The sequence below is a fragment of the Nestor notabilis genome, unplaced genomic scaffold, assembly GCF_000696875.1.
Source record: "Nestor notabilis isolate BGI_N333 unplaced genomic scaffold, ASM69687v1 scaffold3303, whole genome shotgun sequence".
Taxonomy (NCBI): Eukaryota; Metazoa; Chordata; class Aves; order Psittaciformes; family Psittacidae; genus Nestor; species Nestor notabilis.
The window spans coordinates 235,117-249,897 of record NW_009923122.1 but is presented as its reverse complement, the minus strand read 5'-3'; the positions used below and the strand labels follow the sequence as shown (position 1 = coordinate 249,897).

At 36.1% G+C, this 14,781-nt stretch overlaps 1 protein-coding gene across 1 annotated transcript in view; it reads right to left on the bottom strand.

Annotated features, from left to right (window-relative positions):
• LOC104403723 (transcription factor SOX-6-like) overlaps positions 1 to 14,781 on the bottom strand; it is a gene marked incomplete at its 3' end in the record, with an annotated part of 137,191 nt that overhangs the window by 20,857 nt on the left and 101,553 nt on the right. The gene's annotated exons all lie outside the window — the stretch shown is intronic.

The window sequence follows — 14,781 nt, the reverse complement described above, 5'->3', positions numbered from 1 at the left end:
AATTTTCCATTTCAGATTAGATGCATTTTCCAAAATATTTTTTAAATTGGTGTTGGGTTTGTTTTGTTTTCATTGTGGAAGTTCATCTAACTCCAAAATGGCAGCAAATGAAAAGAGAAAAAAATGTATCAATATCGGTTTTCCAAGACGTGAGGGCGAATGGCTTGAACAGGATTAATGTGAGATTCACAGGCCAATTAATCTGTATGTTTATTTTGGACCACACTGGTACTGTATTTTTAAGGGAAACAGAGGAGAGAGGTGTGGTATTGTATTTTAAGGAAAACAGAGGAAGAGATTTTACTTGCTGTTATGTCAATAGTGTGCCTAAATGATTTAATGCTTAGACCCTGCAATCCACATCCATACTTTCATAAATAGATGGGACGTCTATGTGATATTATTACTCTGCATCTGCTTTATCTTGTGGCTGACTAGAGTGATACCCACTGCATTTCCAACCGTACGTTCATCCCAGATACCACTGCCCTAGAGCTGGCTGGTGCCTGTGGTACTGTACTATTTGCAGCTCTTACAAGCAGCAGAGTGTACATCTAAGTCATCTCGGCGTACATGCTGTATTTTTTCAGTATACATCAACCTGATCTCAATTCTCTCTCCTGGAAGTCTGGACTGTGTTCAAATCACTCATTCATTTTCCCTGCTCACTGTCTGACTGGCTTTTGCTGTTACCAGCCGCTGCTATAACCTCTGTGCTGTGCATAATAAAAATCTTTCCCATCTGAGTTGTCTGCCATGGTTACTGGAAATCTGCTGTATGGAGCATTCCCAAGAGCAGGAAAGGAAGGTACCTTTAGTGAAAGTGGATAAATATCACCTTTTCTTTAAAAGGAACATCTACCCTCACTGAATCACATCTAATGGTGGCTGCCCCCACCTCTCTGATCAAATTTATGTTAATTTGCATATTACTCTTTCGAGTGTTGACATAATAACTGAAGTATATTTTCCTCTTCACTTTTGACTCCTTGGACCAAGTTAAAAAACAAAACAAAACAAAACAGCTCCCTAATATTTCACAAAACTTCCAGAAAAAGTAGCTAGGGAAAAAACTATCTGATCACTGCCTACTTATGATGCTTTTCACTGAGTTTGCATGTTAATTTATTGCATGCTTTGTTTGTAAATGTGCTTCTGAAATAAATGAAGCATTTACAAATATGATTAATCTACAGATTCAGAAGCATGCAATAAAGAAACAAATTACTGAGTGCCCTTGTCCTTTTACACATAAGCTAAAACACAACTTCCAAACATCTAAGACTGCCTAGTTTTATTTTTTCTTTAACTAATGTTGCTTCAAATGGAAGTTTTCAGCAATCAAATTTTCTCTAAATTCCCGATTCCAGTTTCATTTATACCAGTGTAACTCAGAAGCAACTGCAACATATGTTGTAAACCAACACCAGTGTAAACACTGTGCAGATGAGGTCAAAATAAGGCTGTTATTGTATGATTTTTAAAGTGCTCATGTAGATTAATATTCTCACCCTTTAACAGATTTAGGCACATCAGCATGAATACAGAAATGCAACAAGTTGAAGATTCAAAGTACATTTACTAGTGTATTTTATGCCACTCACATTTTCAGTCAGACCACCCAGAGCAAAGAAAAGAAAAAACCACAACAAAAAAAAGCCCTCTGCATTGTTTGCAATAATATGGAAGGAAATTGAGTGTATATTCTCTTCTTCCTGTATTTTCCAGCTAGATTAAGCTGTTGTCTTCACAATTGCCTCCCAGCTGCTGTGACTTGTGAAAACAACAGACCCTGCTCTGTTGTCTGCAGAAAGCCTGGATTGTTATGAGTAACTTTATTGCAGGCACATGAGTGTGTTAAGACTTTAAAACACGCTCAAATGTCATGTGCACACCCAGTGACGGGCAAGAATAATTATGAAAAAACAAGAATTCTATGTCTATGAAATAGTGTCAGACAAAATGGGCCATTCATTGTGTTCCTTTGGGAATGCTTGGACTCTCCAGCCAGAAAACAAAAAAGGCACTTTTTTCCTGCCGTAGGCTGAATACTTAGCTTTGCCATCTGAGCCCTAAGAAAACATGGGCCCCCTCTCTAACTACTGGCTGGCCCGCACACAGTAAAAAGTATTAATGTCCCCCTTTTTTCCAGCAGTTCCCTCTGTGTAGGCTGCGGCCAATGTAAAGTCAATGCAAAGACAAAACAGTTTGCCTAACATTAGTAAAAAAAACATAACTCTTGTACAGTCTGAAAATCCCTCTGACACACAGAGGTTTTATTCTAAGCCATATCCCCTCTATCCTTTGGCAAGTTACCGTAGCTACTGTTAATGCTTTTAGCAGGTAATAACCACTGCCTGCTGCTCGGCTTCAAGCTTTCTAGGAGTGTACAGATGAGCCCAATTGTGTAGAAATGTTAAAAAATATTATCTAACTGCCTAATTTACTACTGTCCCTTTTCACAATTGGTCCTCCTAATCAGAATCCATTTGCCCCTGAAAGGATTAATACAAACAAAAATATAACATGGCTTTATTCAATATCAGGTCATTTTGATACCAGTTTTTTTCCCCACAGGTGGACTAACTCCAGTTTCATCCAAACAGTGATAAATTATGAGCAAATAAAAAGCTTTTGTTGTTATTTTTAACCATAATTTCTATATCAGAGACCATTTGGGCAGCATACCAAAGCTTAGAAATCACATTTCTTTGTATTTTCTTTTGACCTAGTATCTATCCAGCATATTCAGTTAGGTGTCTGTACATCTCTAAATGAGTGTACCATATCAATTCACTATTAAATCTGAGCACCATTTTACTGAAATAGAAACAACCCACCATGACTTGAAAAATCCTTGTATGCTACTCATAAAAAGAAGAGAATTATTTTTCATAAATTTAGCCCAATATCTGAATTTGGATTTGCAGGTTATTCTTTAAGACATCTTGCACGGATTTTACCTTGCTGTGTTCAAAGCAGGCTAAGAAATATGAAAGCAATGGAACCCTAATTCTTGTCGGTTTCTGGTAAATCTGTGTGTTCACATGGAGCAACAGAAGGAATAATAAAGAACAGATTGTACCTCCAAAATTTTACGGGTTGGTATTTTCTTCACTAAGCCTTCTTATTCTTAGATAACGTAAGTAGTTTGAAAGAATATGGTGCTTTCAGCTTCTACCCTTCTTCAGGGCACAAAACTGTCCTTTCTTATTTGTACAGCACATAAACTGTACCTAGCATAATAGACACTGATCCTGGCTGGGGTCTCAACCAACTGTGTAAATATTAGTATTTGTAATATTATAATAGGAGGTTATTATGGTTAATACTGGGTCATCCCAACATATCCCAGGAGGATGCATCAAAGATGAATATGCACAGGTAAATTGTCTGTCCTTTTCTGGAATCTAAAGAAGAAAGGTTTCAGACCACTTCTTGTCACTCCTAATATGAAAGTACAGGCCTACCTTTAAATATGTATTTAAAGCGGAAACATACAGTACTGTGAAATGAACCATCAGGCCATCCATGAATTTGTTTTAACAATCCAACAACATCACCATTTCTCATTCATCCACTTAGCTTAATTTGCCTACCATCACTTTCATTGCTGAGGTTGTCTCTATTAAGCCATTTTTTGTGCATCATTAACTTTTAACCAGGCATCGATAGCTTTATTGTTTAAATTGCATATGACTTTATTTAACGTCAGCATTTCTTCTGGCTCCTGACATGAAGTCACATTTTATAACTAATTAAATTGATCCCTGGGAAGCAAAAGCCACTAAACGGAATTATTCGTACCCAAGTGTCAATATATTAAATCAAAGGGCTAATGAGTTGGGTCACTGCTTCTTTTATCTGAAAGCTACTGCAGAATAGAATTCATACCAACCTCTACTTTCTGCTTTAACAATCAATTTTATTTAAATGAAAGGTAACTAATTAATAAATTTTGATACAGCTGTAAATAATACATTTATGCCAGATTTTATCACTTGAACACATGTTAAGGTCACTTTTTTAGATGGAAAAAATTGCTCTGTTGATATAAGCTGTCTAAAAGTGTATTTTTTGAACTCCCATGTGTAAAGAACATTAGTGCTAGGTCATAGGAAGCTTCTAAAATGACCTAAAAGGTGTTTTGTAAGCAAACAGTTTTGAGAACTTTTCAGTTTTCAGCCATTTCTATTATAGGCGTAAATCAAGATGAAAATTTGCCTCTTGGAACTGACAATACTGCCTAACGAAAGTGATTAAGAAATGACTAAATTTGTCATGTCAGCTTTTCCTATAGCTCTTGCAGCTGCTGAGTAATATTTTGGATGCTTTCACTATTTACATCTGGACACTACTTTTAAAATTCATCACCTAATAATTCATACCACTCACAGAATTAGTCATAGTTCAGCTTTCTTTGACAAAATGCTTGTGGATAGTTCAAGAAAGCTATCTTTACTGAAGTTGTCTTCAACTCATCTGTTTATGTCCAGATTCTTTAAAAATACATTCTGAAAATCTCTCATGCCTCAAAACCACATTTTACTGCTGATTTGTTTTGCTTGAGATCCAATCAACTTCTCTTATTTTATAACCTTTGGAGAATTTCATACAGGCTAGTGCATTTCGATGCTTACTAATATTTATAAGCTATTTATAAGCTATAATTATGCTTGAAGTCAAAGTGTATTAAAACAAAAATATTAATTAAACAAAAAGGTATTGAGTGTCATTGCCTTGCTTTACTTGAGCCGGGAAACAAGGATGGTTGGGAACACACCTTTGTGTACCAGCACCCTGAAATCATAACCTGGGGCCAAATCCTGCAAGTATGCAAGGTGGCAGAGGACAGAATAGAGAGTCTTGGCTGACTCAAGCAGCCAATTTCTTGATGCGGCTTGCCATGCACACAAAGAGATCAGAAAAGAGGGTGAAATAACACTTTCTCTCATTCATTCATCCTCTTCCCCACAGCAAATAGGAGCAGGAAAGGAATGTGGCTGAGTCACCACCAGCTCCCTAATCTACATCTAGGGCTGCACCCCTTACGCAAAATCAACTGTAAAATTATAAACTGGTTTAAAAGAAATACCTGAGTGACCGTTGAAAGCAAGGCTGTGTTTGTTCACTTTAAACTAATGGTTATTTTAACACATAATGGTGAATTAAAAATAGGATGGCAGCAATGTCCCTCTAAAACTCGGTTTTGTTGTTTTACCACTAAGATCAAATGCAACACAAGGAACACCACAGATGTTTTTAAAAAATGCATGTTCTTGTACCCACACATCATTTACTTTTTCAAACAGTAAATTAGGGGTTTTCGGTGGGCACAGTGGTTCCCTTATAAAACAACTTTAAATAGTCACTTTTATCCATTTATAAATGGATACGCTTTGGAGGGTCAAGTATATGCTGTTGTTTCACACCACAAATGTTTTCTTTCATTTCCAATGGTTAAATGTCATGAGAGCGCTTGACCCCACTACAGAACATCATTCAGTATCTGGGGGAAACCACACATATGGCTGTACCTGTGGCTAGCATGAGAACATTAAAAGATAATTTCAAAAGTGAGTTTTGTAATAGTGAGACATTTGCACCTACAAATGTTCATTAAATGTCTTAATATATATTCTGTAGTCTTTATTCTTCTCTAATGTATTCATTTTTTCAAATACATAAAATATTTGGAGCTGTAAGCAACATTGTCTTGTAGTTAGATTAAACTATGGGATACCATGACTGGTCACTGAATATAAATAGATTTTTGTTCTCCCATTTAGACTCCTCAAAAAGAAAAAAATAATAATTTTTACACAAATGGGGAAGTTTTACACAAGTATTCCTGTCTTTGGGAGAAAGAAAGAGTAATGCCTTTAAAGAAAGACTTAAAGCACAATGGTGCTGCAATTCTGTCAGCCACAGTTTCCTTGCAAACCACAGAGCGGGTTTTGTGTAAAGAATGTTTCAGAATCATGTTATAAAAGTATGTTGTTCCCTGAGTTCACTGCAAACAAATTTCAGACATGATGCTGGAGATGCACTAGAAATAAATGCTTTAAGATTGACAACTGCAACAAACTCTGCCCATACTAGTCCAAAAATTATGCTGTAACTGCTAGTACCAGCTGCATTTAAAAATGGCTGAACACAATTGAAACAAAAAAAGAAGGTTGATTTAGAAAAGGTTCAAATTCTCATCAATTATAATGGCAACAACTGTTGGCAAAAAGTGTGGGTACCTGAGGGGAGGAGGAAAGGAGAGCATTGTTTTCCCAAAGCAATATGGTTCACTGCACATTACCCAGATAATATCGTTCAACCAGGATTATAATTATAGTTAAATCATGGAGGAACCTGTTTTTTAAACTACGCTACCTAGCAAAGATCCTGATGATATATTTGAGGTTCAATACTGCCCATGAGAAAATAAAACGTGGGAATAATGTAAAAACTAGCATTAAATATTTAGTATTGGCCAAATAGAAACATTGGGAAATGTATCTGTCATGACATTCAAAAATCGGTTTAGCTTATGGGTTTGGAGAGTTATGCAACAGTAGAGAAGAACAGGCCTTCCTAGGGATATTTCCAAATTCTTTTACATGCAAAATAATCAAATCAATTTATTTAAACTCTGAACATTAGGTTTTGGTTTGTTTGGGGTTTTTTTTTTTGGAAATAAGCAACCTGGAACATGGGATCAAGAAAGAAATTTTTTTTCTATTTGTTTAAAAACAAAATCACACTTTTTTTTTTCTAACTAATCTGTTCACTTTTGGTGGGGAAAAGACATACATTACTAGTGCCAAATAACTTACATTTTGGATGTCAGTATTAGAAAAAATTATTCAGGAACACAATTCCATAAGGGAATCAGAGACGGACACATAAAATCTGTTACCAAGCCACCACTTGTTTTTTGGGGACAAGAGTGGGAACGGAGGGTTTGCAGATGTTAAATGCAAGCACACACATTAATAACTATTAAAATGGAAAAAGAATTGCTCACTGACATACTAATGCCAATATTTTTAAAGAATTTTTCCCCTAGTTTTTGCCAGTGACTTCACTGTTATGACATTGCTGTTACTATACTCCAGTGGAAAGTGATTTGTTGATATCCCCTTAGGTCATTCCAAGATGTATGGAGCCTACAGCAATTAGCTGTTCATGTTTCTGTCAGTTTTCTGGTGCTAGACCTACCTTTTCATGAGATTTTTTTTCCCCTCTTTATACTAGATGCTCGCCATTTCTGTTACTCTGAGCTTTACAGATAACAATTAAGCTAAAATGCTCAAGACCAATACAGTAGTCTTCATACTCTAGAGTTAGCACAACAGTTTTCGATGGCAACTAATATTCTGCATGAAGACAGGCAGAGAAAATGTGGTAAGAAACATGAACTATTTATGCAAATTTTTCTGATTTATCTTGGCAATTTTTTGCATACGATTATTTTCTCTAAATGTGAGCTCACAGTTGCCTACATATATGGACACAACCAGCCTACGTGTGAATTTCCAAACTGTTACATTCAAAATTGCTGATGCAAAATGCAAAAGGACAGAATATCTTGATCTCTTCACTCCTTAGGAATCTTTATTTTAAATTCTGCATATCTATATATTTTTGTGCATCTATTATCTTTCTCGCCAAATTCAATAAACCCAGTAGTTCTTTACGATTACTCAAAAACGAATAAACTTTGGGGATCCGTATGTTTTAGATGTAATAAAATGAAGGTGCAAATATTTTAACCTAAGCAATTTGGGTCCTCATTTGCAGGTGTACTTCAGGATTAGATGTCTAAATGATTTCAACTTCACCTGGAAAGAAACAGTTGGAATAAATTGCTCCTGCCATAAGTTGTGCCCTAAAAGTTGGTGGAGTAAAACCAGCCCAGTCTGAGAAGTATCAGGACCTTGAAATATGTCAGTAAGGTGCTCAAGATATTTTAATAATGTTAAGAAAGCAATAATTGTATTGGATTTCTGTGGCAAGTTGAGCATATATCTTTCTGCAATATATATAATAGTTATCTTACATGAAATTTATTTTCGACCATTCCACAAGTGAAAAGAAGGGTAATTAAAAAGCAGAGCTCTAGGAAACTTGGTGATTTCATTTTGCAAGGATTTGTACAACCATTTCTTTATTTTTGTGTTGAATTACTCAAAATGAAGCAACAGCTAGCTGATCCAAAGTCAGAAATCATGCCAGCCTCAAATGAAAATCAGTTTTTGGACATTTATATACACTCTAGTTAAGTCTGAAACATGTAAACTAATCTTGCTAAGGGTAAAATTAAAAGAACTCCAGCAACAGATCAGTATTACTGGTTTAAAGAATAGTAGTGATAAAATACTTCTCAAGTACTACAGAAAATACAGAAAAGAACTGAAGGCTTAGACACATTCACTGAGACACAATTTGGGATTTTGGTAGTGCAAACAGGCATGCAAACAATTTTTCCAGGCCACTTTCCAAAAGCCTCTGAGAATATGGCTTTAAGTGAGAATAGTTTTTCATGAAGGATACCAAACTGACAGTCTAAGAGCTGGAAAACTTAAAGTAAAAATACTATTGCTAGTGGGGAAAAAAAACCCAAAACAGTGCTACTAAAAATTAAATGAACTGGTGATATTTCATCTCTATGTTTATCTATCTCTGTAGCAAAAGGCTTTTGTACTTTGCATGAATCACAATGAAGCATCAAATTCAAAAGTCAAGAGGCAAGTTCGCTACATACTTAAAAAGAATTCACAAAAATTACTCTCTTTCTGTCAACTGCTCCCATTCAAAGGTCTGAATGAACAGACTTTATAAATAAGGGGTACTCATGGAAGCCTGCACAGCCAAGTATGCCTGCAACCAGATATTTCCTATGTGAATAACTAGACAGGGAATTTTCAAAGGCTTGTAGTAAGCAGTTTCAGCAGCAAATTCTCTCAGCCCTTAGTCACATGTTCCTTAAAAGGAAATCATTAGCAATCTAAAAACTCCCTGTCTTTAGTGTTTTCCAATGTATGCTCAGTGTACTGAGACACTCTGTAAGTGATATTAACCTATGCCTGAAACAGCAACGAATGAGATTAGAGTCTCCTATAAAATACCATATATGTACACTGAAGATGCATTATGTACCTAGCATGTTCCCCAGCCCACATCTTCCACATCGTTCAGACCCTACTTAATAGACGAATTAAGCCACATTCTAAAACATTTTAGAGTGGTCTTCTGAGCCAAGCACTCAGACTCAGGTTATCTGCATTCAATTCCCAGCTCCACCCAGGCTTCCTGTGAGACTCTGGGCAAGTCACTTCAGTGTCTGAGTTTCTTGCCTGTAAAATAGAGTAAATAAACCTTCCTTTCTGTAACCCTTCTTTTCAGCCTTATCTAGTAAGATTTTTCAATTCTTTAGGGAGACGGACATCCCTCGCTTCTCAGAAGCAATCGTGACTGAAGAGCCTAAGGTCATTCGCACCATCACAAAACCTCCATTGAACAGGATTGACTCTACTCCAGTACCATTCCAATAGCCTCATTTCAGCTCTACCAGTGCCTTGCAATTAATTTTGGTCAATATCTGATATTTCAAGGGGGAGGAAAGAAATCCAGGAAATCATGGTTGGCATTTGCTAAGTCTTTAAACAAAAGGATTATGTGTTTTAAAAGGAATTCAATTGCTAATTTTAGCAGTGACCTCAACTCTCTCTACCATATTTCCTATCTGATTGCTCAAATTTTTTAACAAAATTTTTTTTGAATAAAAATCTCAAACCTTTGCTCTTTGTGTCTGTCTATGTCCTTTCACTGGTACCTGCCTGCTACAGATAACCAGCAACACTGGAACTATAATACACACTGTTAAAATGTATTTTTAATCTTGTTTTTCTGGTAATATGTAGAAATCACATGAATCTTATGGTTTATTTTGTCACCAGTTATCCCCAATACAAGCATGATCTGATATAGTACAGCTGGACAGAGTTTATGCAGCGTGTGTATGAAAGCAATAAGAGTGTGACAACATATGCAGTTATATCAGCCAGGATACCCAGGGTATCTGGTAGAACTGAGCTGCAGGAGTTGGGGGTGGGGTTTGCATAATTCACTTGTAGCTATTCAATAAATTCAAGAAATAAATGATGTAATAAAACTACTCGAAAGAGTATTGACAACAGATCTTTTCAGAACATCTCTGCACAGAAATTTCAATTTCTTCAAGATAATACTTAGATCTTTGCTTACACTTCTGATTTTCAAAGTGCTTTTCAACACGGAATGAATTAAACAACTGTGCATTGACCATCTTTTCCATAACCATGGTTATGAATATTAGCCTGATGTTACTGCATGGGTAGAAGCAAGTGAGAAAGGAAAGGAGTGGAATAAGAAAAAAAAAGAGGAAAAATGGCAGAACAAACTAAAAGGTAGAGGAAAGAAGATTTCTCAGATACATCCAGTGTGGACAGAGATTTGTCATGCATATGTATCTATTTCCCACCTTTGCACTATATCTATGTATCATGCAAATTTCTCACGCTATTTTACCTAAAATTTACCTCCTATTAATTATACAATTAGTCAGAAGAAACTCATGTTCTTGTAACCATATAAGACTATAACTACTCCCCAGTAAAAATTTGTGTCAGCATAAAGGAATAACCTACATAAATATTATATTTTTATTATTCAGAACTTTGTTCATTTTTCTAGTTTTTTCCACCACTGTAGTTAATATTTCTGCATGTTTTTTGCCAAAACAAATTCAATATCTTTGATGGTATGATGTGTGTACAATCCACTTGTGATTTTTCAGTGAAAGAAGCTATCCCAAACTCAAGGGTGTTAAAACTTTTTCTGCTGCTACTCCATATTTTCAATTATACCCCTGTGCATTCACATATGCATTTTAAATACTTCTCTAAAGCACCAATAATCCCTCTTTGAAGTACCAAATGGAAACCAAAAGATCAAACATTTTCAGTTCATGACTTTTCTCTCACTACAGGAAGCACTCTGAGATCATAATTTGACAGCAATTTCCTTTGTCTTCCAGTCTTGAATTGTTTTCCACAGCAAAGTTTTTCAAGTAAGACAGATTTCTTTTGGAGCTGCTATTGGGTCACAGTTCTTAGATCAACTGGTGACAGTGAATATCTGCACTACCTGTTCGCTTCTGGAATGCAAACTATTAAAATAATGAGTAATACAAGAAGTTTCACAAGTTCAAAGGCACATATAGCCCAATGGATTTGTAACTTCCATGTGTTTGACTTCACTGCCTATTGAGGTGAAAGCTCCAACTGAAGCTTTTTCTGTGATTAGGTTATATATAAGGACTCTGCCCATTTTGGATTCTCTCATTCAACAATAAACTGTCACACAGCAAATTTTCATGTAAAGGTAGATGTAAGAAACTCAACTGTCTGAAGGAGTCTGGAAAAAAATCCTTCACTGCAGTCTGCTTTTACAAAGATTGTGGGAACTTCGTTTTCTTTGAAACTTCTATCTATCAAATTCAGTTGAAGTCAACCAATAGGTTGAAAAGAGTGGCATAAGCACCTTCACACACACTAGATAGAGTTACATAAAGATCATTTCCAGAGGCAACCAGGCTAACAATACAAATCTTGTTATTTTCCTTTTCTGCTCAAATTGCAAAACTGACAGCTCTACAAAGTGAAGCATTTTTGCTGTTGTTACTGTGTACTACAACAAGGTCTCTTCACAGTACAGACTATAACACACAGACAAAATCTGAAACAAAGATTTCACAAGGAAAAAGAACGTAGAGCTCCTACAATCTTAAACTTTGCTTTACAGTGCAGCTTGCACAACACAACACCTCAAAGTGAAAGGTCTTCCTGCCCCAGTGCTCCCTCTTCAATCCCTCACCTTTCTCTTCGCAGATACTCACACTCATGCTCGCTCTCTTGCCAGCTCTGGTGCTCCCTTTTCTGTGAACCTATTTTACTCACTAAACTGAGAGGTATTTGAATCACATAGCTACTGATCTATTCACTTTCTTCTTGAATCATTTAGCTACTGATCACTTTCTGCTGAGATCAATGTAGATTTCAGGAACTGTAGGGCTTCCTCTCATACTGAAAGTTGGCTCTGATCAGTAAAATATCAGTTCAGGAGCCACATAAAATGTAACAGATGATAAATGAGTGAATGCTGAGTAAACCAGTAACATACTATTTTAAGTCAGGCTTTGTTTAAATATGAGTGTTAAAATGTCCTGCTGTGCCACCGTACAACTAAGCCTATGCTCAGATGTTTCTTACACAGTCCTGGATTCAGACTGTATCCAAACTAAGTCTGGATCCCATGTGAGGAGACTGAGCTCTGCTCCACTCTTCTCACACTTAGGTTTTCTTTGCAAGTAGGAGCTGAGCAGGATGGAGGCCATGGTGCAAACCACCACATTTTGCTCCGGAGGATAACACCACCACCAAGCTGTGGGGAACTTGTGCAGTTTAAGCACATAGACAAATCCTGGAACAGGATTATGAAGCACATAAATTCAGTCAAGAGAGAGTCTAGAACTAACGGCCCAGGAGAAGAAGCAAGTAAGTGGCTTCCTCCAAGGGTTACAACATAGTTTCTAAGATATTTTCATGATGTTCTTTCCTTTTCAGCATCATAAAATTAAAAATAGATAGAGCCCCCAGCCATTCCACAAATACACCACACTTTAATGCTTCCCAAGGCAAGATCACTGAATGCAGGTGAGCTGATATGAGGAACTGGACTGATGTGGTTATAGAACTAGGAAGCCTTTTTGTTTGGAAACTGGATTGACTGTAAACCTATCAGTGAACACGTAGAAAATAAAAATAGAAACTGTCAGGATAAAATTATGGGCCAAAGACAAAAATTAATAGTGAAGTACTTGACAAAGTACCAGACTTTGAACAGACCGAGGTTATACCTCCTTCCTAAGATACACAAAACTAGCTCAGGATATTTTAAGGCTTATTGTTTCTAGCTGTGAATTACTGAAAAATAATTTTAAATGTATGGACTAAATGTGGAGGCAACAGATCTCTCTCAAAGCCTCTTACTTTAGTGATACCCAAATGAAAGCAATCTTGTTGTTGGTATGTTGGTTAGAATGCTTGCTTCCACAGCATGGAACAATATGGAAAGGAATAAATGAGGTGAAACTTATTTTGAAAAAATATAATTTAAGTTCCCAATGCATCTAAACTTTAACTGTTTTAGTCGGTTCCATAGATTTAATTTTGATATGACCATGGTCAACAAATTCATAATATTGCCACCAGAAGTTCAGAAAGCGTTAATTAAGCAATACTTCTTGTACGTAAAATGCAAAACATTTTAACTAAGCCTCAACAGTGCAAACATAAGAAGGGAAAGAACCTGAGAACTACAGCAGGTGAAGATTGGCTGTTTCTTTAAAATCTCCCAGTAAGATCTTCCTTCAAACTGTGCAGCATATGCAAAGCAAATCACTGAAACTTCAGACAAAATTCTATCTGGTAAATCTGCAGGAAATATATAGGGTAAGATTAAATCTACCACCAGAAATGAAATATTTTCCATTCTGTTTTCCCTGACACTTGCAAACCCTCTGCAAGGAGGAAAGAAGACATTATTTTGGTTAGTACCCAAGGTTCTGTTTCCTTGGGAAGTGTGTACATATCCAGAACAAGTAGTTTGGTAAGTCATGTAATATATAAATGCTTGTTTTGCATGACATGAAAACTTAGAGTTTTGTTTCTCTGCTGTCTATTACAGTATAAACTCAAACAAAAACTTTTCCTGAAGTTAGGGCATTTTAATATTTCTTTCCTGAATATATTCTTCAAGTTCTATATGGGGAGAGCTTTAACTAAAGCCTTTATTGCCAGGGCAACCTAAAAAGGTTTACAAGGGACACTAACTTTCATGAGACTTAAATGAATGTAATGCTTTTTAGGCTTTTTTCTTATATCTCAAATATTGTTACTTAATTATCTCATTTGTCCAAAAACTATTCAGGTGAAACTTTTAAATAACTGTGCTGCCAGTCTGTTTTTCAAAGTCCTTTTCTTAGGAAATCAGGGTAAAAACTGTTTTGGGTTGGCTTGGGTTTTTTTTAAAGTGAATGCAGTGATGAACATGGGAAACAAACAGGCAGGTTGATTCTCTGAAATTTGCACTCATTACTACCATTTAATGAAAGTAAGTTGCAAAATAGCAAAAGATCTCCCACAAGGCAAAGGCAGTTGTTGTAAATATAGAAAAATATCTAAGAAGTTGGAGAAGTGTGACACTGAGTCAAACTGTTCAGGTAGTGAGAATGTGAGAGAGAAGAGTTGATTATTCCTTCTTTCTTCAGTAGACTGTTATGCTGCTTTTACATGATTAACATTTCATTCTGGTAACCAGACAATGATGCAGCAAAGAAATAAAAGTTCTTTCTTGGCTGGAAACACTAAGCATGAGTTCATCTTTTTTTCTATTGTAAAAAAAGCTAAATAAAGAACTCTGGAGCTATGGCTTTAATACTCTCCACAGCTCTTCACAAAAGCCTCAGTGAAATCTGGGCCCTATCATAGCATGACAAGAAGATAACCTGTGTGGGACCTTCCTTTCTGATTAGGAGGTGCTTTCTCTTAATCGGATGGAAAAAAGTCCCCTGGTAAGGAACCCCTTCTTCAGAAATTGGTAACAAATCTTTAGAGAAAAGTTTAGTCAATCTGCATAGAATCCAGGTTAAACCATTATCTCTTGGCCTTATAACATTACCAAATG